General features: G+C 40.1%; 1 long non-coding RNA gene across 1 annotated transcript in view; it reads right to left on the bottom strand.

Moving 5' to 3' along the window:
* LOC118427233 overlaps positions 1–22,831 on the bottom strand; it is a 77,030-nt gene extending 54,199 nt beyond the window's left edge. The window contains exons 1-2 of the long non-coding RNA XR_004832498.1: positions 22,355–22,831; positions 5,915–5,984 (exon numbers count right to left, since the gene is read on the bottom strand). This is a non-coding gene — a long non-coding RNA (uncharacterized LOC118427233). The remainder of the gene's footprint in view (positions 1–5,914; positions 5,985–22,354) is intronic.
* Positions 22,832–24,684: the final 1,853 nt, after the last annotated feature.

The raw sequence follows: 24,684 nt of genomic DNA, 5'->3' as shown, positions 1-24,684 counted from the left end.
AAGTTTCGCCCGCTAACTGCTTCATTCCATTGTGTTAACCGTGACTGACAGCTGGGCGAAACTTCGTTTGGGGGGAGAAAACTAACTTAACACCCTTAACTTAAGAACGAAAAAAAAGTGAAATGAAAAATTTTGTTTTAGCAACTCAAAGCGTGTTTTCGGTATGAATTTCCATTTAAAACGACAGATTGTTGTTTATCTTTCTTGGCAAACGGGGGGGGGGGGGGGGGGGGTATCACCACGTGATACACTGGTCTTGTGAGAATCATGTTTTTATAAGAGAAAACACGTGATATGTACGGTTGATTCTGGATTTACACGAAGATAAGCCTAACAAAAGAAACTGAAGACATATTCGTTTTCCTTCAACCTGTAAAAACAGAATCATTTAGGAAGAATTCAGCTCTGAAGCTATGTTTTCTTTTTTCTTCTAAATTCTGACTTATATTTCATTTCCAATTTTCGGACGTAGTACTAACTTGAACTTTAATCACCCTGTACGTTCAAGAGCCTATAAAAAGAATAGATCTTGAGGTATAAAATATAGAAATCAGAGCCAAAAACGCGCTAACCGTCCTAGCATATCATGAAAGAACACTTTAGCTCAGCAGAAAGCAGAGAAACCCACTAAGTAACGAAGTTACCTCATTATAAAGAGTCTAGACACTTGAAGATGTAATGAGGATGATTTTGAAGCGTCCCAAGACAGGAAACTACTAATGGTTTCCGCGTTGGCGAACGTTAACTTCAAGACGATTAAAGTGAAGACGACAAAATCAAGCACAGTTGAAGTGGCGTTCAAGCACTGTCGTTTCCGAAATTACGTTATGCAGTAGTATTATAAATAGAACATCGCGAAGCAGATCTTACACGTAAACATATACCACGTACACATTGTTGGCTTGTCAAAAGGGTTTCGCAATTTTTTCGTAGGCGCTTGCTTGTTGCTTCTACGATGTAGTATCATTTCTCGTAGTCTGTTTTCTAAATTGTTGATATTTTTGTGAATTCCCAAATGACAAATCGTTTCTGTTATACAATACACTTTCGGGAATTGTTTGGAAATTCAATAAGTAGAAAAAACACTTGATGATAACTTCACACTTGCAAATAATATTTTCTAAGATTGTGTGGTGTCCTTGTGTGTAAGGCGAATTCTGTATGTTCTACCACTGAAGTGATGCTATAAAAAGAAACCTCAAATAGAAACAAGAAAGTTCTTAGATAATTGTCTGTTATCATAAAGCCAGGACAAATAAGTATAGTTTTGTATGTTCTATGTAGAAGAATGGTATTCACAACTTAAGCTTTTAAAAATCAAAATTACAACTACAACTCAAGTATACTTCACTATGATCATATCATGACATTAAGAAGCAATATGTACACAAACGATCTGAGAATACAGATGTTGGTTCTCATATTCGGTTTGTGCGATATTCCGACTGTAACAAATGGTGGGATGGAGTCATTCGTATTATTCCGTTTCCGTTGACAGTCGCTTTGCCACGGCGCAACCCTTGCCACGGATTCCCCCACTCCAGCCCATCTCTGTCTCTCCTGGAGAAACCCGCTCAATCACATCTCGGCACAGAGCGTGTCTCAGTCGATAGCAGGGGCTTAGGGTGGAACCCCAACGACCGAACACCGAGAAATTATATCTCCCCTCCGCCAACGCCCTCCTCGGGGATCTGGCTCCTATTTTTCTCCACAACTACCAGAGGGAAAATAAAGAGATAGTTGTAACCCGACTATCGCAGGACTGACGGGCGAGAATCACCCGAAAAGCCTCGACCCACATCGATTGTTTGAACCTTCTAAATTATTCAGGCGGGCTAATTCCTAGCGGAGGGGCGCCGTACAAAAAGAAAGCGACATTGAGCGATGGGAAGAGGATACGTCGCCTTTTGGTATAAAGCCCAACGACTATCGAACAAGCCTGTAGCAAACGAGGGCCAATCTAAACCTGACGAGAAGCGACCTCCCCGCCAATTATAACGCCATTAATCAACAGTCTTACGGTTTCTTCCTAAATATCATATCTAAAAAGTTGCCAATCCTCGCGACACAGATGTTTTTGTGGAGTGGTGTGAAGAACCGTACTTCAGACGGACCCTACAGGCCCTTCGTGCGGCGATAACAAGTGTCAACATCCACCGATTTGCAAACGTACTTTCCATATCCAAATATTAGGCCGCTCTAGCCTGCAATTGAAAAGATAATGCCGGGATAAGTTTCAATATTGCGGCCCGGGTGATGAGGCTCTGTACGCTCCTTCCGTCCCGGCCGTGTCGTCCATTGTCTGCCGTGTTTTTATAACGGCGGGGCAGAAAGCAAGGAGTATACTATTACTTCTACAACATTTACGAACAGTTTAAGTGGCATGAATATTTAACGGCCTCTTAAGGGTGGCGTAATTCCTCGGTTTACGCTGTCCATGGTCCTGAAAGAGGGGAATAAATCGACCAGTTTACCGGGAGATGATTCCCCTCACGTAAGACATCTCCCTTTCCTCTCCAATAAAAACGGTCCCTCCTTGGGGAGGGGAGAGAGTCTTAAGATTTCCTCTCCAATAAATGATAGAAGTTTATTTGCAAGTTCGTGCCCGAGGGCTAATTGCAAGTACATGGTATAAACATAGGAGATATACAAGTGACAGTGAACAGTTATAAACAATATTCTACTCTAATACTAGTGTTGGCTATTTCTAAACAGGTTGGGTTTGACTTCTTTTTTGGAAGCAGAGGGAGACGATAAGCCCCACCTTTTCTAAAATTTGTGGGTTCTGCGATTTCAAAAGTGGCTTTCTGTTCGTCTGTGAATGTGGGGAAGTTAGGATATGTCTTTGTGGCTTCTCTAAACAGAGTGATTCATAATAAAAACGGCCCCTCCTTGGGGAGGGGAGAGAACCTTAAGATTTACGACGTCAGAACTTCTTCGAGATATCTACAGACCGGACGTCCGCTATGATGGCATGCAGGACGTCAGGACGATTTCCTTATCAATTTTTGAAGACGCGCTTCTCTGTTTAAGAGATTTTTCGCGTGCCCACTTCAGTCAATTTGTATTAGACAAGACAGCGCTGCGCATAGCTTACATCCAAACAGCTACACGATATTGTTCGTTTTATCAATCAACATATGTTTGGGGATTTAAACATTTTAACTTAAACTTTAAATGCATCTAACCTATCACTGATATTCAATTAAATTTCCAGAAGTAACAGTTATTGCTGTTAAACAATGTCTTTCATAATAATATAAGAGCTATTCTCTTTCACGGTGCCCACTTCAGTCAATTTGTATTGGACATTCTATTAATTAATATATGTTTTAGGGTTTAACATTTTAAAGCTAGACTTTTAATCAATCTACAGCACTGCTTATGTCTTACATCCAACAATCTACATGATATTGTTCGTTCTATTAATTAATCATTATATGTTTTGGGGATTTAACATTTTTAAAGTTACACTTTTAGTCAATCTAACTGGTCAGTAATAATAACAATAAATTGCCAACAGTAACAGCTATTATAGGACTTACTTTTACTTGGGCTCTTAGCCCCAGTCGGAGCATGATAGTCCTCCGAGCTATGACAGTATCACACACAATTTCCTAATGTAAATGAACTATTCTGTTCTACGGTTTTGCGTTTTCGGCATGGACCTTTCATGTGTGATTTGATATCGGATATTGGATAATTCTTATATATAGTAAACAGAATTATCATTGGGCATCTAAACCCTAATAACCTGGATGCATAAGCGTGACATCTGAAGCACGCACACACTACCTAGTCTCTAACAGACTCCGGCATGGCAGAATAGTAATAATAACTTTATGATGATAATCTTATTGCAAGATCATGCCCGTGGGCTAATTGCAAAGTAAGGCAGTGGTATACAGGACATGAACATGTCATCTATCTTAAATCTAAATTTATGTCTATGTATATGGGTTTGACTGCTTTTTCGAATGTAATGTCCAACAGTTTCATAATAGTAATAGGCGACTTTGGCCAAGCTAGGAATAAAAGCCTAGTAGGAGTTTATTGGCCTAGCAATTGAACTGACCGGCCGGCATGATAGCTGGATAGACTAATCTCCAAGCAGCTCCTGCTGTAGCATAAGATAGTATCAAAAGCTGGCAGAGGAGTGAAGTCGGCCTAGGTGTGTGTTTGTCTACCGGGGAAATACAAGGCAAATGGACACATTTCGGTTGCCTACACTCCTTGGCCAGTTTGGTACTATCTTATGCCATTGTAGGATCTGCTTGGAGATTAGGATAGACTGCAAAAGACTGAAATCACAGGACAACTTGTTTGTCCCTATTTGGCCAAATTCTTCTCTTTTTCATCCAGCTGTCACGTCTGCCTGGAGACTACACATGACCATAGTTTCGTGCGAGGATACCTGTCTCTGTGTATGTTTACTGTAGTGTGTAGCCATACCCATCTCCCTATGATTGATGACAGTATAAACAACAGATCTAATGTACGCGTGTGTGTTTTTCTTTGATCTTCAGGACAAGCCGACAGCAAGAAAACAACTATCGGGGAGACCACAACAGTTCGGATCCATCGAAATATTATCATCCAAAACGTGTAATACAATTTCTTAATGCTCGACCCTGAAGTAGTATTTTTGGTTTAAAGATGTGTAAGGTTCGGTATCTATCTAGAGGTTGGATTCTTGTATAAAACATATCAGACTACCTGTATTAATGTAATGATGACTGTAATTCTTATTCTACTAGTTGTACTATACTGAGAATATCAACATGTATGAGGTACACTAGTATACGATACAACCTAATCATAACCTGGAAGCGATTTTTTCGTAGTATGTTTTGTATAACGGTATCTGGAAGGTGTATTCTTGTATATAATATATCAGACTAGCTGTATGAATGTAATGATAATTGTAATCTATTTCTACTAGTTTAACTATACTGAGAATACATATGAGTTATACCTGTACGATATAAATTATATATAATCTAATTATAATCTGGAAGCGATTTTTGTAGTATGTTTATCTGGAAGTTGGATTCTTCTGTTTAACATATCAGAATATCGGTATGTATGAAATAACTGTCATCTATATGAGTTATAATATACCAAGAATGTCATATAAACAGGACATATACCTGTCCATAACGAAAAATCGTGACTGAATACCCGACAAACATTCTGATACATATTGTTTTTCTTGGCTGGAAGATGTGTAAGTTTTGTATTAAGACTCGAGATTCTTGTGATACATATTTCAGACCATATGTCTGTACTAACTGTAATCTATTCTCTATGAGGTATACTATACTGAAAATCAATCAATATCATATACGTATATACTATGTACATCTGTCATAGAGGTAACCAGAGGTTGAGCACCGGGTGTGAAATGACTGAAACGAAGCCACGCCCCTTTGGCGTTATGATTGACAGGTGGTAACCTTGGAGACGACAGCTTGCAAATGTCAAGCGATCTTCATTTTGTCAGACGACCTAGCGTGTGATATTACGGGCGATCGTACATGTACAAGGAACGTGGATACGTGACAGAACAGACTGTACCATGCTGTGATATCTGTAGATGTATTTTATATATATAGCCTCTTCTATATGTAGGATGACAAGCGGCCTGCAGGCCGATTTGAGCTTTCATGAATAAACAAAGGTTCAAACATAGATTGGACCAATTTCGTTAATCTCCAAGCAGATCCTACAATGGCATAAGATAGTACCAAACTAGCCAGGAGATAGTCAGCCAAGAGGAGTACATTTGCCATGTAGGTAGCGAAACACACTCCTAAGCCAGCTTTTGATACTATCTTATGCTACCGTAGGATCTGCTTGGAGATTACAATTTCGTAGCAGAATATGAAAATATTAGAAATACGTGTCAACTTACTGTTTCTTCGAATTCTAGCCGACGTACGTCCTTTAAGGTGGCAGCGATTGACCACATCTTCCTTCATTGTCTGGAAATAAAAGAGACAAATATTATTAACTGAAATATGAGTATAACAAATAAGTAATCATATATACAATACCGCAACATTTACCCCCAACAGGACATAACAATTGCAACAGATACGAGCCATTATCAAGTCATTGTGCCCCTCCCCACTGTACACAGCGGGACATTTCCTACCGATTGTTAGAACGAACTAAAGCTACACAACATTACAAATACCGAAGTCATCAATCTAGCTTATATTTCAGACGAAAACATGAACAAAATGAGCGAAAATTGATAGAAATAGTAATACAAAATGTGGATAATTTGAACTACCTATGAGATTAAGTGTTGTACTATCATTTGTGTAGGATATGGAAATGGGTGAACATAGAATATGCAAAAGATAAGAGAAATACAAAAATATTAAGAGATTATACACATTTTATTACAACATAAAAGAACTATACAAAGATGAAAAGAAATATTGATGTAAAACAGATAATTCAATTGTCCATCATAACTAAATAAATTGTCTATGAGATTATGTGTTTTACTATCATATTTGAAACATATGTAAGGGAATGAACATGGAATAGTCTTCTATATCTATTTCAGAGTCGTTTCGTCCTTCACCAGATGACACAGCCCTTACATCGATTAGCTACTGTCCTGTGCCAAACTTTCCATGGAAGGCTGACAAGAAACAGACACCTAATCAATAAAAAAACTAATAAAGGGATTTAGCAAAGTGCAACACGTTTCACAGAGGAGATTAAACAATTGTGCGGCGACCCTGACCCTGACTGACCCCCTCCCCTTCCCCGTGCCCGGCAGGACGATAGAGTTACTTGCAGGAGAAAGAACGGAAAGAAAGCCAAGTGTTGTTGTCACAATGGGTGGAGGAGAACAGAGGTGCTCTCGTGTCGGGAGGACCTTCTTACAGAGGCAGCCACTAGGGTGACGGGAGCGACCCGCCGCGAGAAACGTTCGGCAGCCAACCGCGGAAAGGCACAGAATAGCTCTGTTATTTCTGTCTATTGAAAATCAACAATCTCAAACATGTTTGTACTATCTAAGGTTAAATACAAAATCAAGCGATGTACATACACATACTTGAAAGCAGCCAACCGCGGAAAGACACAGACAAGCTCTGTTATTTCTGTCTATTTAAAATCAACAATCGTAAACATGTTTGTCCTCTGTAGGGTTAATCACATATATGTATAATCTTGTAGTCACTTAAGAAAAAATTAAGCGATGTAGATATAGAATAAAAGCAGCCAACCGGGGAAAGGCACATAATAGTAATAGCTCTGTTATTTCTGTTTATTGAAAATCAACAATCTCAGACATGTTTGTCCTCTCTGGGGTTAAATACATATATCTATTATTATGTGGTCGCTTTCTGAAAAAAATCAAGCGATGTAGATATAGAATTAAAAAAACAGCCAGCCGGAGAAAGGCACATAATACTAATAGCTCTGTTATTTCTGTTTATTGAAAATCAACAATCTCAAACATGTTTGTCCTTTCTGGGGTTAAATACATATATCTATTATCATGTGGTCGCTTTCTGACAAAATCAAGTGACGTAGATGTAAAATAAAAATATTGTATAAAAGAAGAAAGGCACATAATAGCTCTGTTATTTCTGTCTATTGAAAATCAACAATCTCAAACATGTTTGTCCTCTGTAGGGTTAAATACATATATCAATAACCTCGCAGTCACTTTAGGGAAAGACTCAAGCGAAGTAGATGTAAAATAAAAGCATTGTAGAAAAGCAATTAGAACACATGTTATATAAAAGGTTCGTGTCAATGGTGGCTAATGAAGAATGTCATTTTTCATATGGACAATGTTGCTGTAATTGGTATCGACAGGTGGGCGTGGTCCACCTTGTCAACGCCTTAGCAACGGTTGCCATGGATACACATGGTGACACCTACATGACCTGATGGTCGTCCTTGTGTATTTTGTAAAGAAAAAAATGTTGGCAATTAAGAAAGAAAATGTTACATATCATTATTACTATTCAATGTTAGAATAGTAATAATCATTGAATGTGATAAAAAGCAAATAGTATTGATATTTTGCAGAAACTCCTCAGTTCAGAAAACCTCATCTTGGAGCGACAAAATGACTACTATTGTTTTCGAAAATTAATCAAGCACAACATATGTCTTTTCAATTAAGATGTGGAAAGTAAGTAGCATTTTGGAAAATAGATATAACATATCAAAACTACATCTGACATATATGAACAACAAGCCAGGACAGAAAGCAAACGTATATTCACAACAAACATTTGTATTTGACAGGCTATTTTGACAACCCTTTCACTTATTGTATTAAGTATTTTAAGCCTGTATCATTGTCTCTATCGGGTTTGTAATGTTAAATCAGTATGATGTAAAAAAATACAAACAGACAGATATTCAGAATATATATATACACGACTTTGGCTAAAGGTGACACCGGAAACGCCTACGGAGCTACAAGAAGCTATATATAAGGCCTCAAAAGCTTCTATAGTCTTTTAAGATGCCGCTAAAGGTTGCTGTTTCTCTACAAGGTTGTCAAAAGCACCTGACGAAATGTGTGGTTTTGACAACGTAAGAGAGCCGACACGACATACTCTCAACAGGGGGACCGCCTTGCTTCCGTCGAAATAAGAATGTCTTGCAAAGATGTCGAGAAATCCTGGGGTTTTCCTTTATTGTTCTTAGATGTATCCGGTTGCCATTTAAGGAAATGTACGTGTACTTGATCATGAAATAGAAGGGTAGGGATGAGAAGAGGGTACATGAGGTAGACTTGGCTTGACGTGACTTGACTTCATCCACAATTAGCCTGATATTTTAGTTATTCTCCCTGTAGTCTATACATGTAGTACATTGATATACATCATATAACAGAAAGATGTTGACCTTATAGAATTGTCATACATAGAGAATTAACGAAAGATAGATACAGAATTAAAAGGTAAGTGCTATGCGACATTGTGTGTATCTACATCGGACGGTATTTTTTCGTTCCCCATGTAGTCTATACATATAGTACATTGATATATCATATTATAAGAGAAAGGTTGACCTTATAGAATTATCATACATAAAGAGAACGCAAGATATAGATACAGAATTAAAACGCAATTGGTACGTGTGTCTACATCCAGCGGTATTTTCCGTCCCCAACCTTATATCTAGAGACTAGACATGTAAAACGGCTGCGGGGTCAAGAGCGGGGGTTTGTCAGGATTATCCCCTGTTTGCAGCGAGACGTAATTGATTTGTACAGACTTATACTCGTACAAGTGGCACACCAGGCTGTACGGAGATATCAGCTACATATATATATATATCAGCCTAGCTGATGTGATATACTGAACACCTGTTCCAGACTTATACGGAGATATCAGCTACATGTTACAGATCTAGACTTGTACGGAGATATCAGCTACATGTATATATGTGATGTATTGAACACCTGTTACAGACTTATACCCGTACAAACGGCCCACCAGGCTGTACGGAGATATCAGCTATATATCAGCATAGAATATTAGCTATATATCAGATATACCAGATATACGGAACACCTGTTACAGACCGATTTCGCCCAGTTCATTCTAGTCATACTGAGTCTTAAGAAGAGTGATGGATGTCACTCGAAAGTCCGGAAGTAAATTTCCAGTTGTAGAAATTGAATTCTACTCGAATATTATTTACCTGAATAAACGGACGAAATTATTTACCAGAAATGTAACGATACAAAATACAAGATAAGATTTAAATTCATATTTGATAAACCAAAACGTAGCCAACAAAATCGCTGACTGACAAAAATCATGTTATGACTTAAAATTATCATTATTGAATGAATGAAAGCAAAGTCCTTGAAAACAAACTATTTCCTGTTACAATTCTCACAGTTAAATGTACCACACGAGTATATGAACAACACTATAAAGCTATCTATCGCTTTACGCCGAAGAAACAGGGACCATAATGTGTTATTTTCCGGCCGAAAGAACCCACAGTATACCCCTATTGTTACCGCTAGCTGCAGCCCATCCATCTAACCCCCTTCACTCACACTATACTGCTATTAATATGCTAATATAATAAGGGGGTTTCCCCGTGTATATAATAGCTACTCATGTACAGAAAGCCTGGAAGTGGCTGCGTCTAGCTCGCTCGGGTTTTGGGGGACCCCGGAGCCAAAAAGAATGTGAATTATCATGACGTATGACATCAATTATGTCATCAGGACTTGTGGATTTAGATAAATCTGCCGAAGCCGCGGGAATCTGCGGAACCACTCCGCTAAATTAGATTAGCGGCTAAGCTGAATATATGGAGAGACGGGATTGTACATCGCCGCATCTCACTCAATATATCGATACGTTAGGTCCCGCTGTGTGCGTGTGTGCGCATTCATCGTTTTTTCTGCTGAAATTGCATTACCAGAATTGCTGGAAAAATTGCTGTTATTTTTTGTTGTTAGAAAATGCCACTACAAAGAGTCTAATGTAACAAGTTACCGTTTAAATTGCTTCAGTAACATTATAAAGATAGTTGTTGTGTATTTTTGTTCGTACGGTGAAAAATTAAAGATGTCTGAATTTGGGGTTTTAGAAAAGAACCGTAATAATTCAGGCTTTATGTAATCCAATAATTCTATCACTTCAATACCAGTTTATAGTGTCAAAGGTGATATAACCAGTAAATACTGGGTTCTAATTCATTTAATACCCATCGTAACATTGTCTCCTATACTGATATAATACTGCTAATTACCCATTCAAATATCACACATACATGCAAAAGTGTCATTCACCGACAATAAACAACTCTCAGGATAAAGATGGAATTGTAATCGCGAAATAAAAGTACTAGTAAATAGACATGTGAATATCATAACGACAATCTAGGAAACGTTAGATATTTGTCCACATACAGTCGTAATATATAAGTTAGGATATCTAAAAATAATCTTAGAATTGAATTCACTATCCCTTGCTAGATCTAGAAGAGAATATGATCCAGAAAAATGGAATTATAATTGCAAAATGATACTAAAGACACATGTATGATTTCGTGAACATCATGAGACTACTTGTACACATACAGTCGTAACATATTGAAAAAGAGATCGTAGAAATGAATTGACTATCCCTTGTAGTTTGCTAGAGGAGAATATGGAATTATAATCGCGAAATGACAGTAAATATACATGTATGGTTTCATAATTTCTATAACGAAAAGCTAAGAAACTACTGGTTCCCATAAGAAACTATTTGTACACGTAATATAGTAAGAACAAAGATTTTAGAAATGAATTGACTGTAGATTTCTAGATGAGAATCTGACCGTAGGGGGTGTGTAAGGATACCGTAGGTAGATATGATCACCCTGTCGGAGCCATAGTACAGGGATGGGGAGGCGTTATCAAGGCATGACAGCGGGAGGACTCAACAAATTACACCATCCACAAACCAGGACACCACTTTCATATCGTCTACCCACGTATGTCAGCACAGAAATAAATTGATAAATCTGTATATAAACGCGTTATTCTATATACAACTGAAAGTGGCTACATACACATGATATCATCAGGATATAATCTGGTTTAAATCTGGAGATAAATTGGTGTTTGAGCTAATATATCAATGATATTTGGCAGCTATTAATTATATGTGATATGATCTTCGTGATATGTGTTGAATGGCGTTTTCGGAATGAAAACGAACCTCATACTGAGAACGCAGATCAGAACGATGAGCGTCTGAAATATTGGACCGAAGTTACAAATATAGACCCATCTCTTCATCTTCGTCAGATGATTCTTATTCAAATACAATTAACAGATAATAAGCATTTTGAATGGTGGAAGACATACTCGTATATGTAGTAGGCCCACAAAAAGCATTGATCGCAAACACGGTGCCATGTCAAGCAAAGAAGAACAGAAATTGACAAAAAATAATTTGACAAAACGATATTTGAACTCACGAGAGATGGTAGATAATATCATTTAAAGCAAGAAACATGACTAAACGAAATAGGCATACAAATGAGTTTGACACATACATAAACGTTTTACATAGGCAACAAGCAAACATAAAAACTAAAAACAACGCACACACAACAATGACCTTTAAAAGTAAGGTTACATTATTTGAAGGACAGACATGAAACCGACGCGATCCAGGTGAAATGTATGCGTGTATTTCTGAAATCGCCAGTGGCCATTCTTGGGGATTTACCCCCATTTCAATTTCCTAAGCATTATGAAGAGGCACTCGGCACTCCCACCCCAACAAAGGCTTTAATTTCGCTTTTCGAATGGCCGCTGGCAAGACGAGACTTTATGGATTTACTTTCGATTTTCAGTGTATGAAGTTGTTTGTAAGGGAGTGAAATCCGAGAATACGTTCATATTGAAACATCCAATAATTCAGGCATCTCGCCGGAGGTGCCGTTTTTACATGATGTAAGCCTGTTCAACATGGTACACGCGGTAAGGATCTAGTTAGGGGCAAAATATGAGCCATCTAAATAACTTTAAATCAATTTCACTTCATAAGGAGGATTACTCGCACTAGCTTTTCATACACCACACACAAAACCTGGTCTTATCTGCCAAGATTGGAGAGTATTAGACTTGTCAAACATTTTCCTGTGATACCAAACATGATATCAAACTCAGAATAACCAAGGTCCTTGGAATAACGTATATGGAGGTTATATGGTATCGAACCCCCTTGCCGAAAAGAGATTTTTGCAAGGGAAATTATTCCAGAAACTTTCGTGATTCGTTTCCAAGGAATATAGGTAAGACCGAAATTAGAAGTCTACCAATGTACAACTTTAGACGAATATTTAAAACTTTTCTTTTTAATTTCCTGTTTTGTCTAGTACTTCTTCCGACTGAGCGAACACCACGTGACCACATCTATAGATACATCACTATAAAATTTATATCTGTCTTCCCATTTCTATGATTGTAAAACTTCTGTAAAATAAGATAAAAACATGTTTACGACGAAGTTTTGAATTCTGTCTGATTTCTTGGAAAAAAGAGATCTTCTCAAAACCGTAGGTGGTAAAAGAAGACTAGCGTCTACCGTCGTGTCTAAAACAGACTTTTGTTTGGTTACCAAGTATGTCTCATGTCGTGAAGAAATGCAGAATGTGGTTTATTTTTAAAGCGAAGACATTTACCGCTACCATCTGGTACCGACGTCTCTATACACCGCGTCAATGCAGTTATGTAAGAGACGTATATTGGGAATACTAGCACTTAACTTAGCAGAGAGGATACGTTAAGTACTAATATTAGTAATAAAGATAAGTAAAAGGAGCTAAACATATTCTTAAAACACTTAAAAGTGCTGTCGGCTTCGTGGAATAATTACGAAACATGTAATATACTTTGGTTTATGTTTGTAATATTTTGTAATGAATTGTGTAATACACTTCAGTTGTACTTCTATGTAACGTCCTTGAGTAGTGTGAGCTTTTTTTCTCTTCCCCAACTGTGTGGGAAAATTTTAATGACCCTCTCTTTTTTTCTCTCAAACTGTGCGATGCCCCGCTGTGCTTTTTTATGTAAATGGGGAAGTTGTCCGGGTGTTTTCCTCTAAACCGAAACAGGGTACTTTTTCATTCCGCCATTCTTCTTGCCGACTCGCTACACTTCTTGGGAGGTTTCTGAATATTTCTCTGTACCACCCAGTACGTTCAAAGGAGTCTAGAAAATGTGCATGTCACAAAAAGAGTTTTAGTCTGCAGGTAAATTTGAAGTAATACCATCACTATGATAACTTTGAAAACTGTGCGTTTAATTCAAGTCATCAAGAAATAGATATGCTCTTTTCATAAAATTCGTAATACTAGTAAGCCGCATTCTTCTTAAAGCGTGCAAACTGTAAAACCATTGGACACGTTATAGCATGTTTTTGTTTGAATAATGTTCCGTATGATTACAAGAGTGGTGCTACCTCTAATTGCTCTGTATGATGACAATAATTACATTTCAGGACGGCCTTTCAACGCAAAATAACCCTACATAGGGCAAAATCGATAAAATCACGATTCGGAACAAACAGAGTTAACGCACACAAAAGTCTATGAAAAAAGGTGTTTGTGTTTACCAGTATCATACTATATAGGTTTCGTCATGAATGACTGGTAATGATTCGGATGTTATCAAGTTCTTATTGTCACCGTTGTATAAGTATGTCATCTCTTTTGTAGAACCGAAATGTAATAATCAAATAAACACACCATTTTAAGTGCCAAAAATTGGTGATAAATAAATCTTGGGTAAAGTCGATATTTTTGCCGCCCCCCTCCCCCCTTTTTAAAAAGGCCCTTGTCCGTGTAGCATGCCTCTCTGCCGTGCAGATGTTTCAACTCCAGCTTTCCGCGCTGTTTGGTCAGCGGGTGCAGCGGCAACAGGATACGTTCCCCCCGCTCCGTCCGGCTTGCGAGCTCCCTCAACCGTGGCCGGCGCGTCCGTCCCTCGCGTTAAAACACACACCGGCCCCGACCGCGCGCGCTGTTCACTAGCACCGACTGTGAAGCCTTCGGCATTCTCTAAAACCCTTCTCTGCAAATAACTTTCGTTTACTTGGCAACTTTGGCCACGGTCAGGCTCCCCTGTATGGCGCATTCTCGCCGCGCTCAGTCAGCCGTGGTACGCTTCGGCAAACATCGGGAATAGTCCACGTTTTCTACTACAACTGCCTAAAAAATCTTCTCCGCCAAATTACACCTGAGTAATTAAGTATGTTGCAACAATCAACCCCTTTTAATTTTGGGGTGATACCTGACGACTTCCTGCAGACGCGTGTTGGTGGAGTTTAGTTGTGGGGGATATCTCTTTTCATTTACGTTGATGCGCGCACCTTTTCTGATGTATCCCTCCCCTGTTAGCGAGTTTTAAATCTGGCCAGGTCAAACAGCCTACAGCGGTAGCTACTGTATCATTATCGGGCTCGCACGTCGTAAAAGAGGCGCCCGAGGCCGTAAGTGAGGAACAGGTGATGCGAAGATGGGCCGTACGGTGTGCGGTGAGATCGCCTCGCACCTGCAGCACTCAGGTGTTTACCCAACAAGGCAGGTAAGCCCGGCCGCCTGTCCTGCACACCTTGATGGATAGCACGCTACCTGTCCGCCGACTCCTGCAAAAATACGGCCCGAATTCCCCGCCGCGCCCTCACAACAATAAAAACACCTTTAAAAGCATTGCAGGCCGCGTGCTCCACTGCTTAAAAAAACAACCCAACCGTAGTCCACATTTCAAAGAAAAATAAGATAAAGATAACACTTTCTAGTGCTCCTCTCTCTTAACTCAAGTCAGCGTAACTCGCTTAAGATATCCCGTTTTCTTCAAACTTTCTTATTAAAAACAGTTACAACTCTTTAAGAACAAGGAGATGTAGAAGACACAAACTAAGAAGGAACAGTACACGGCTCCATTTCAGCTTCCTCGCTAAGACGATTTCGCGATGAAAAACAAAACCCGCCCGGCTGAGCTGCGATCAAACACTCCGTATTTATTCACTGGTGCGCCGGAGTAGCCGATGACAGCTTGTGTACATAGGGACACCGCTTGTACAGGAATTAAACGGGAAAAACGGAGGAGATTTCTAACACTTAGAAACATAATTACTCCTCATACGCTACTTAACCGTTTTCATCAAAGTATTCAGCTCCAAGAATGTTGATATAGAAAATACCTGTGTGTTCTTATTTTCCGGTAATCCTAGAAAAATAGAGGAAAATTCTAGCAATGTATTCGTTTCAAAAGACGGGAATGACAACCAATATATTGTACAAATATAGGATTAGACGAATTTGTTATAAGAAGGAATTTGTTGCACGGAAAGCAAAAACGACACGGCAAAGAGAAATATATGTGAGACGGCTTGGGTGAAAAATGGGGTGGAATTCAGGATTCGTTTAGGGCATAATGTAGCCCAATTGCATTTCGCTTCTGCGAGCAAATCACCATTATAATGACCGACCAGCGTGCGCAATTATTCCACCCGCTAGAAATGGGACACAAACATTCTCCTGCAGCGCCTGGAAAGGGTTTCATATCAATTTCACACGCCTGCAGTTTGGCGTGTACAGATCTCTTCTCTCTCTATCTGTGTGTTTGTGAGCTGGACATGTCATAACCACCTGTGTGTGTGAGGGGAGGTGGAACAGCGCGGCTGTTACAGGTTTTTCTATCTCCACTAATGGCCCGGACGCTCCGAAGCCCGCGGCTGATACACTGATAAACGCAGAGAGAGAGAGAGAGGACCCTCGGAAAATTCCACAGAAAGAGCTTGTGCCTGCGGGGGACGCCTTTTGTTCGGCCTTCAAATCCAGTCATTTGGCAAGGCGAGTTGGAGACGGGGGGACCCCGTGACCCCTGGCATTTTGCGCGAGAAGTCGGTACGACTTGGTGGTAATTAGGGGCCCCGGTCGGTCCGGGCAAACCAGACGGGCCGACGCGCCACCCTGCACCGAGGAACCGCTGTGCGCGCTACGCTCACCCTTTCACGCCGCAAAAACCAACGATAAAAATGTCATTAAATCATCGCATGCGTTGCCAGCATATCTGCGCAAACTTCATTCTCTCTCGCTCTCCCTCCACTTACTCTACATCAAAAACTCCTTCCCCGTAGCGAAGCTATCAATAAAAACGGTCCACGGAAACCAAACCCTTGGTTTTCTCCCAGTTCCCTATAATTTTATACAGGCGGGGAGTTCTCTGTTTGCAGAGATAGGTGAGACGGGGACTACAAAAAGAGGAAGAACTGTAGAGAGTAAGAGGAAGGTATATAAGCGTGTATTTGTGTGCCTCCCGGCGAACGAACGGGTTTCATTCAGTGATACGGCGAATGTGGCTACATGTGGGGTTAGTTTTCAGCCGCCCGTGCCCGTGTAGAACTGTCAGGAGTTGAGCTGTCACGGCAAACGTCGGGTGGCCGCGGGTCATCTCGTCCAGGTGTGGGGAAGGGATCGGATTTCTCCGCCCGTTCGTCCCACAATACAGGTGCGCTCTCCCCACCGCCGTACAACGTGCAACAATCAGGCGGCTAAGCCATGCTAATGAACCCCGCTCTTACCTACAACCAAGACGTGGGAACAGCTACTAGAGAGGCCTACCTAAAATAACAACATCCACAGAAAAAAACGAAAAGAAAACATCTCAAAGATTAAATCCTTTACCTAGGAAAGTGGTTGAAATCTTAACACAGATCTTTCAGATGTGTAAGAAATTTTAGCGCTGTTTTAAACGCTATATTACAGGAATAAGAACATATACTACTGGACTGTTAAAGCAAGGACATCAGCGCTTCGGGGTTGCTGCCTGACAATAGCCCTCATTGTGCCCGCCCTATTTTAAGAAAGAGAAAGTGTGACGAATCTGTGGAACACAAAAGAAAAGCCACACATCCTGATTTCTACAGAAAAGACCGACCCAGATATATCCGTTCTCAGCAAATAAAAATTTCTATGAAGCTCCGAAAAACATATTTATTTTCTGAGTCCAATAGTGTCTCAACGAAATATAAGTTACTCATAGTATTGAGTCTAAGAACTCTAACCCATCTCTCCTATTAGATCACAGAATATCTACTGTTATTTCAGAGTTGATATGCAGACTATGCGTATTTCATTTCCCAAGAGAATATGTTTTACTTTTCGAACGATTACCAACGTTTTTCGATCCATCAAAATGTATTTTGCCCCTTCTGTTCATGTGTGGTATGGGGCCGCGATTTGGAACGGCCTTTAATTCTATTCATTATCTTTCACTTACTCACCCTTCAATGTACTAGAGAAGGTTCTTATGTTTTATGAATGTAAATATCATGTAATAAACTGTCGCTAAAGACATAAATGGCGTTTTGACAAAGCATGTATTTGCAGACAGCTTTGCGAGAGTGTGCTTGAATATCTTGTTTCGGCCTCACGGTAAATATCAAATTGTAAAGGCTTGGTTTTCGAATAGCCGTGAATAAACACTAGAAACATTAGCGATGCTTCGTTCTGTAATATACGTGTACTTAAGTCTGTAGTAATGTTCTGTTCCCCAGTATTTGCTGATACAGTAAGATAGCATCTGAACAAATATATGCATTGTTTATTACAAGAAAGTAACAAGATAGACGAAATTTACTTATTACCAAGGAAGCTAGATATTGTATGGATTTGCGAAATCAGACAATATGTTGCATGACAGAGTTATTCTTCTCTTCAGAAATATACAAAAAATAAAAATTCCGATTTAAGCACTATATATTCTTTATTTTCAGGTGAAATTTGTAAACGGAAAGCCAGGGTTTGTAACACATTTCGTTCGGTTCAGCTGATATTCGAACAAAATCTCTGAGCCGGCAGTTTAGTTTTTCCATTCAGATGTGGGAGCGTCGGTCTCATTAAATTTAGTTCAATTGTGTGTACTATGCACACACTAACACTTGCACAATCGCCAATGTCAATGTCACAATTAAACCAGGTGCCAATCCTTTGTTTACCGATGTGTTGCCGCGCTTGCTGAGCAACTAGAGGTGTGTTTAAAACTCATTAATTCTAACACAACGCCAGTAAACACTTAAACTATTGATGCTTATTTGCCGTGTGAGCTGTACGGATTTTTATTGACGGTACTAGTCTCGGAGGAATTGGTTAGAATATGATATATAAAAAGTGTTCGTTATACTTATAGACGCGCGACCTCGAGGTGAGTAAATGTAACTAGGCGCGCGCGGACGGGAGTATTTCTATCCAATCCTCCCAACAAATCCATCCCATCGAGCGGGCCCAGCAAATCGACTATCCAGCAAAAGTGCTCATCTTGCTCCTAATATTCCGCCGAGTAACGAATGTATCGCCCTTAGATTGGAGCTGTCATGGGAGAGATATATAGACCCGCATGCCCCGCCGGCTATTTGGGAGCAATTTCTGAGGGACGGGGGATATTTACTCGCAATCAATTTGATGATGCAGCCAGCGGTGTTTAAAAACGAGGCCAATGAGAGAAGGGTTGGGGCACGGAGGCGCAGACAGCCGCAATGCCATTACGGTAAAACGGCGGCACAGCCGGCTGGGATCGTGACATTTGCAAATAGGCTAGCGCCGTTATTCCTAATGGCTATACAGCCTATAGCGGGAGTAATGTAAATATACTACTGGCGGAGTACGCAACGTTATTTGATGACTAGGTCTATCAAATCGTCAGATTTATAAATATCCACACACGCAATCTCTAGTTCTCTATTTTAGTATTTGTACAAAAGAAATCCTGACAATCTTATTTGTCCTTATATTAGGTATTTCTACAATTGTAAGTTTCCAATCCAAAAAATAGCAAAAAGGTTATACAATATATCATAGACAGAACAAGAACACAATGTTCACATATGATGCTTGTTAAATGCAGACCCAGAAATGCGATCTATATTGTAGTAATGCAATTGAATATGTTTGCATTACAAGCGGACTATTCTCCAATTTCACAACATTAGAACATTAGATCACATATAATACGTTCAACGGTTATAACCAACAACTCATCGTACATCGTCATATTCTGTGTTGAGAATGTTCAACATGCTGTAGTCTACAATTATCACAGCCAAACATACAATTATGGGGCGACTTGAGAGATTTCTGAAGAGTCAAATTTCCTTTTATTTACACAATTTGAGACAGAGAATAGAAAAACCTTGTCCTCATATGTTTTGTAAATGCTCTGCCTGTTCTATAAAAGGGACGGTGTATAATAGATACCAACAACAACGTAACTAGATATATGTATTTTCAGACATATCACATAGACAAGAAATAGTTTTCACTAGTTAATACATTTCAAAACATTTGTAAAGGAGAGCTAGAAGCTTCTGTGTCGTACGGCTGTGAACGAATGCGCGCTGCAACCTAACTAACTAGTCGAAATAAACGGGAAAAAACTACAACGCGACGATGGTACTTTCAGTAACTCCAGCTAGCTACCTACAGAACGTCATAAGGCAAAATACAACACACAAGTAAAACTATTAGATATTTGTGTTTGTTGGCACTAAAGGCTTTTACACGATAAAGGGAATGTGGCATTGTTGGAGACATGGTCTAAATACGGTGTGTAAAGTTAGGGAAAAGATACTGTCTGTCTGTTCTACAAGGCTGCTATGCTCGCAAATCTGCCTAACTCATACCTCGCTCTAACGGGATGCAACATGGAGCAAGATGCCTAAAAGTGTGATCATTCTACGAACCCACGTTAGGACTATGGTGTCACTTTGATAATAAAATAAAATGATGATACTAAGACACTACGTAATGAGTTGCTTTGCGCAATGTAAAGAAAACTGAAATGTAATGGGACATGGTAAGCTAGTTAAAGAAAAATTTGTTTTATTTTAGAACTGGAAATCAAGGACATTCTAGTGTAATACGTACCTATAGAGTAAGAATGGCGACAACTTCAACAAATTACAACTAAGAGGTGTAGATCCTATGTCAATTAAAATCTGTCCAGAAAAATGTACTAGTATATCGAGTTGTACTTAATTATAAAATCGTTGAACTTAATTAAAATAAATCACATGTTTTAAAGTGTGCTGAATATGTGATCATTGATCAATGGTTAATTAATAAATAAATAGACTAGAAATATTATCAGGTATTTCAGCAATGCAATGGCAAAACGCCAAATGACACAATTTAGAATTACGAATTAAAACAAATAAGTATATGTTATATAGTTCATGACTTCATGTACTTGCTTGACACTGCTAAAACTAACTGCAATACGCACTGAGCAGAAAAAAACCTAAGTTGAAAACTTTGTCGAAAACGTATGGCTATGTTATGCATAAAAGTATAACCACTTCGTAGTAATAACTTTTAGCTAAAGATTAGACCAGCACTTAGGTTCAACAAGGACGCTATATGTCAGATTCGACTGCTGCGGTACAAGCGCGCCCCCTATTAAAGCTACTACAAACTGCAGAAGATGGTTGTCTACACCCTGTCTCTTTATCCCCATATAATAACACACGCGCCGTTTGATTGACATCGGGTTATGACCTTTGACACTTGTTGACCCCAAACATGTAGGTAGTAAACGCACATATGTTCATTCTGACCTTGGGTGTCGACCAAGGACAATTTGTTTACTGGGTAGACGGAGAAGATGCTTAAAGTGAAATGTGCATATCATATATATACTAGTATCTTAAGATTTAACATGGATTTTACTAGTCCTGTAAAATTTATCTTTCAAAAAATTATTTTAAAGACAAGTATAAATCTAAGAGAGAATGTGTAAAGCTTGTAAAAATACTCTTTCACCCAACATCTGCTTGGAGATTATCTAGACATAACGTCACGTCATAAGTAGGTTTAGAGTGACAGCTGCTGCAGACGACACCAGCGGAGAATGTTTTCATTGGTCAAAGCCGTTACCAACTAAACTCGGCCTTCAAAATGATGAGGTAACTGTTTTTCCAAGAATACCTACACAACGAAAATGTCACGCTATTATCTCGCGCTAAAAAGATGGGCATTTAATAACGTTAATGATGTCGTTATTGTTAATGACGAAATCCATCATGAATATAACGTTAGTTAGGCGAAGTCAAACCTCTGTACCGACACTTAAAAAATAGCCAAGAAAAATCTGCCTAACCGGTCTATTCCCATCATGCAATACTCCTCACTATATTTATCTTTTCCTAAAAGCTTGACGTCACTCCTTAGCAACACATCCGCCATTAATGTCCTTTCATTCAGTAGACAATCTTGTTTTTCGGTCGAGGACCTTTTCATGGAAAACAAAACGGCCTGGCCGCCCGTGTGCCTCTGTGGCGGTCCCCAGAGCTTTGATGGGGGGGAAATAGGGAACTCCTAGTTTATGCCTCCATCCAATGCTGTCACAGAGGAGGCAGCGACTTCCCATACTGTTAATCATCAGCAAAGCATCTTCACATAAGCTGTCATCTGTATGCTTTTGCAGGTTTCCCTTCCATCGTTTTTCGTTAAACAGTTTTCCTTAGAACAGTTCGACCGTACAACCTAGAACCCTGTACACTTCTTCTACACACATCTATCTATACATACAGCTTCTGTACTCCTAGTCCTACAGCCCAGGTATAAAGTAATAAACAACGCCCACCGGCCGGGTCCATATACCAGTACAGTAATTACAGGCGGGATAGCGGAGGCTTGGCACGCAGTCCCACTGCCCTGCGCCCCCTGTACGGTAGCGCACACTCACGTACCCTCAACCTTAATGACGTAGGAGCGCACCGCCGCAACTTAAAGGTAAATCAGCCAGCGCTACCTGCTGTAGCAAGAACGACGTACTTACGTTCGTGAACCCACACCAGCGGTGTGCCGCACGGACCTTCCCCCGCGCACATCGCTCTGCCTCCCGCCTGGAACGCTAAGCCCGCTCGGCGCCGAGGAGGTTTTGTGTACGGCCCACAGCATCTTGAAAAGCGTTCCCCCACTCTGGTTGAAAGGTTGCCTTTTACGCCTATTTCTTCTCAAGCTTGCTCCAAAAAGGACTAGTGCACAAAGAGCGGAGACAGGCCGTCTCCACAACTACAGAGTAATAACTATGATGCTGAACAAAAACCCCCTAGTAATTTCAATCGTATGCACCGTACGAGCAATAATAAAATAGGACTGCTTTGTGAGGTAAAGACAGAGGGGATAATTTGGCAGTATTGTTGGCTGGGCAGATGGCTCTTGGCACAATGCGACATGAGCTTTTGTGCGCGCTCTTCCAACAAAAACTGGGCATTCTTTTTCAATAACCCGTTTTTGTCTCAAATTGTAAAGGTAGCGACAAAAAGCTTAGGCACCATTCATCAGACCTAGTGTGTGCTGCAGGTCCTTTAATACAATGAATTTCCCTCCAGATTTCCAGCACACAAAGCAAGACTGGCCTGACTCTATAGGCCCGTCAAGGAGAGGGATTGATTTCCATTTACTTAATGGCTCCGCGTTCGGACATACAACAGTTTGTACCTTTTGTTTCGTCTGAAAACCTCTTCAAAGGGAACGGGTTGATGCGGGAACAAAAGAGAGAGGCATCGAGCGAGAATCATTTATTATTGTGCATCGTAGCAGGCAAAATACGGGCTTGCTAAAGAGGCTCTGCGTTGGTGAGTGCGCTGAATGGTGAGTACCCCAAGCCTTTTCGTGAGAAGAGGCAGAAATCAGTATTGAATTGTAGCCGCGCGTCAACAAGAAACTTCTCGTGAAAGGATTCTATTCAACCCTCCGGGTAAAAAGGACCTACCAAAGGAAGAAAGGAAACCCTTTCAGGCCTTTGAACCGGGGAAAGAAAGGATTCCCATGAAAATGCGGGGCACATGTGCCCCGGAGTCAGTCTTTGCGGGCGCTCATATATATGTTTGATAGACAAGAAGTCTGACTGATTTTGTATACGGCGCCATCTTTAAATTCGGAGCACATCCCCGTCTTTTGTCCCACGATGCATTGCTTAGCCGTGTTATCTCTGTGTGGAGTCAGTCAGCCGTGACAAGGGACATTTATTCTGCCTAACTAGATGGCAACTGACAGGACTAGTCTCCAAGCAGACGTGACAGCTGGATGAAAAAAAAGAAAAGAATTTGGCCAAATAAGTTGCCATGGGATCTCAGTCAGTCTTTTGCAGTCTTTCCAGCTTTCCGTCGGCCAGTCAGTTCACTCCTAGGTCAATTAACTCCTACTAGACTTTTATTCCTAACTTGGCCAAATTTCCCTATTACTATTACTATTCGACCAAGTGGGAGTCTGGTAGAGACTATGACAGGTCATGTAGGTCTGTTTAGGATAACGTCACATTTCCAAACCGGGGCCCGGCCGGGCTGTTTGTGGAAACGAAAAATAGAAATGTGTACGTAAAAAATATACGCAAATAATGCCCACAACTATTCTCTTTACGTCTTGTCTAGTCTGATGTCTCTGATGTCATACTTTTCATTCCCGAAAGCGGCCTGGCCGGGCCCCGGTTTGGAAATGTGACGTTAATCTCCAAAGCAGACTTGTAGATCAGCATCAACGGGAAAACGAACGACGTGCTATGCTATAGAGAAGTGTTCATTCCGAAACACACAGACCAAAAGCAAAAGCCACTTCGTGAGATTCTTATGACAATACTGAGGTATTTCAGAACTTTTCAAAGACCAATAAACCCTTAGTGCGTATAACTTCAACTGTGTCAACAACTACAAATCCGCGATTTCTGAGATAGGGCCTTATCTTAATTTACCAGTCCCTAGAATGTCCCAAATTTTCAGTCGCAACTGTCGTATGGCGTATAAGACAGGGACCTAACCACACACAAAAATGAAACACATTCACTACTCTCTGCAAGTCTATGAAGGAGGCTATGAATTCGGAAAGGTTGTGGCTGTGCTGCAGTAATTTGAGGGGAGGGAAGGGGGCGTGGTTTCGGCACGAGGGAGCGGAGACAGCTGGGCCTTTCATTGGTGACCTCGGGGTCAACGCCCGACTTTGAAAACAGACGGAAGAATAAAGGTACAATATGTCCCACTTCGCTTAACAAAACCCGCGTGCTCAATGGGCTGGGTAAAATAATAGACTACAACACAAACAAAGGCCCTGAATGTCAATATTGAATACTGAATCCCGACAAGGCATTGAGGAAAATACATTCTTTCTATT

Source organism: Branchiostoma floridae, chromosome 12 (genome assembly GCF_000003815.2).
Source record: "Branchiostoma floridae strain S238N-H82 chromosome 12, Bfl_VNyyK, whole genome shotgun sequence".
Classification (NCBI taxonomy): domain Eukaryota; kingdom Metazoa; phylum Chordata; class Leptocardii; order Amphioxiformes; family Branchiostomatidae; genus Branchiostoma; species Branchiostoma floridae.
This window is presented reverse-complemented; position numbering and strand designations above follow the sequence as displayed.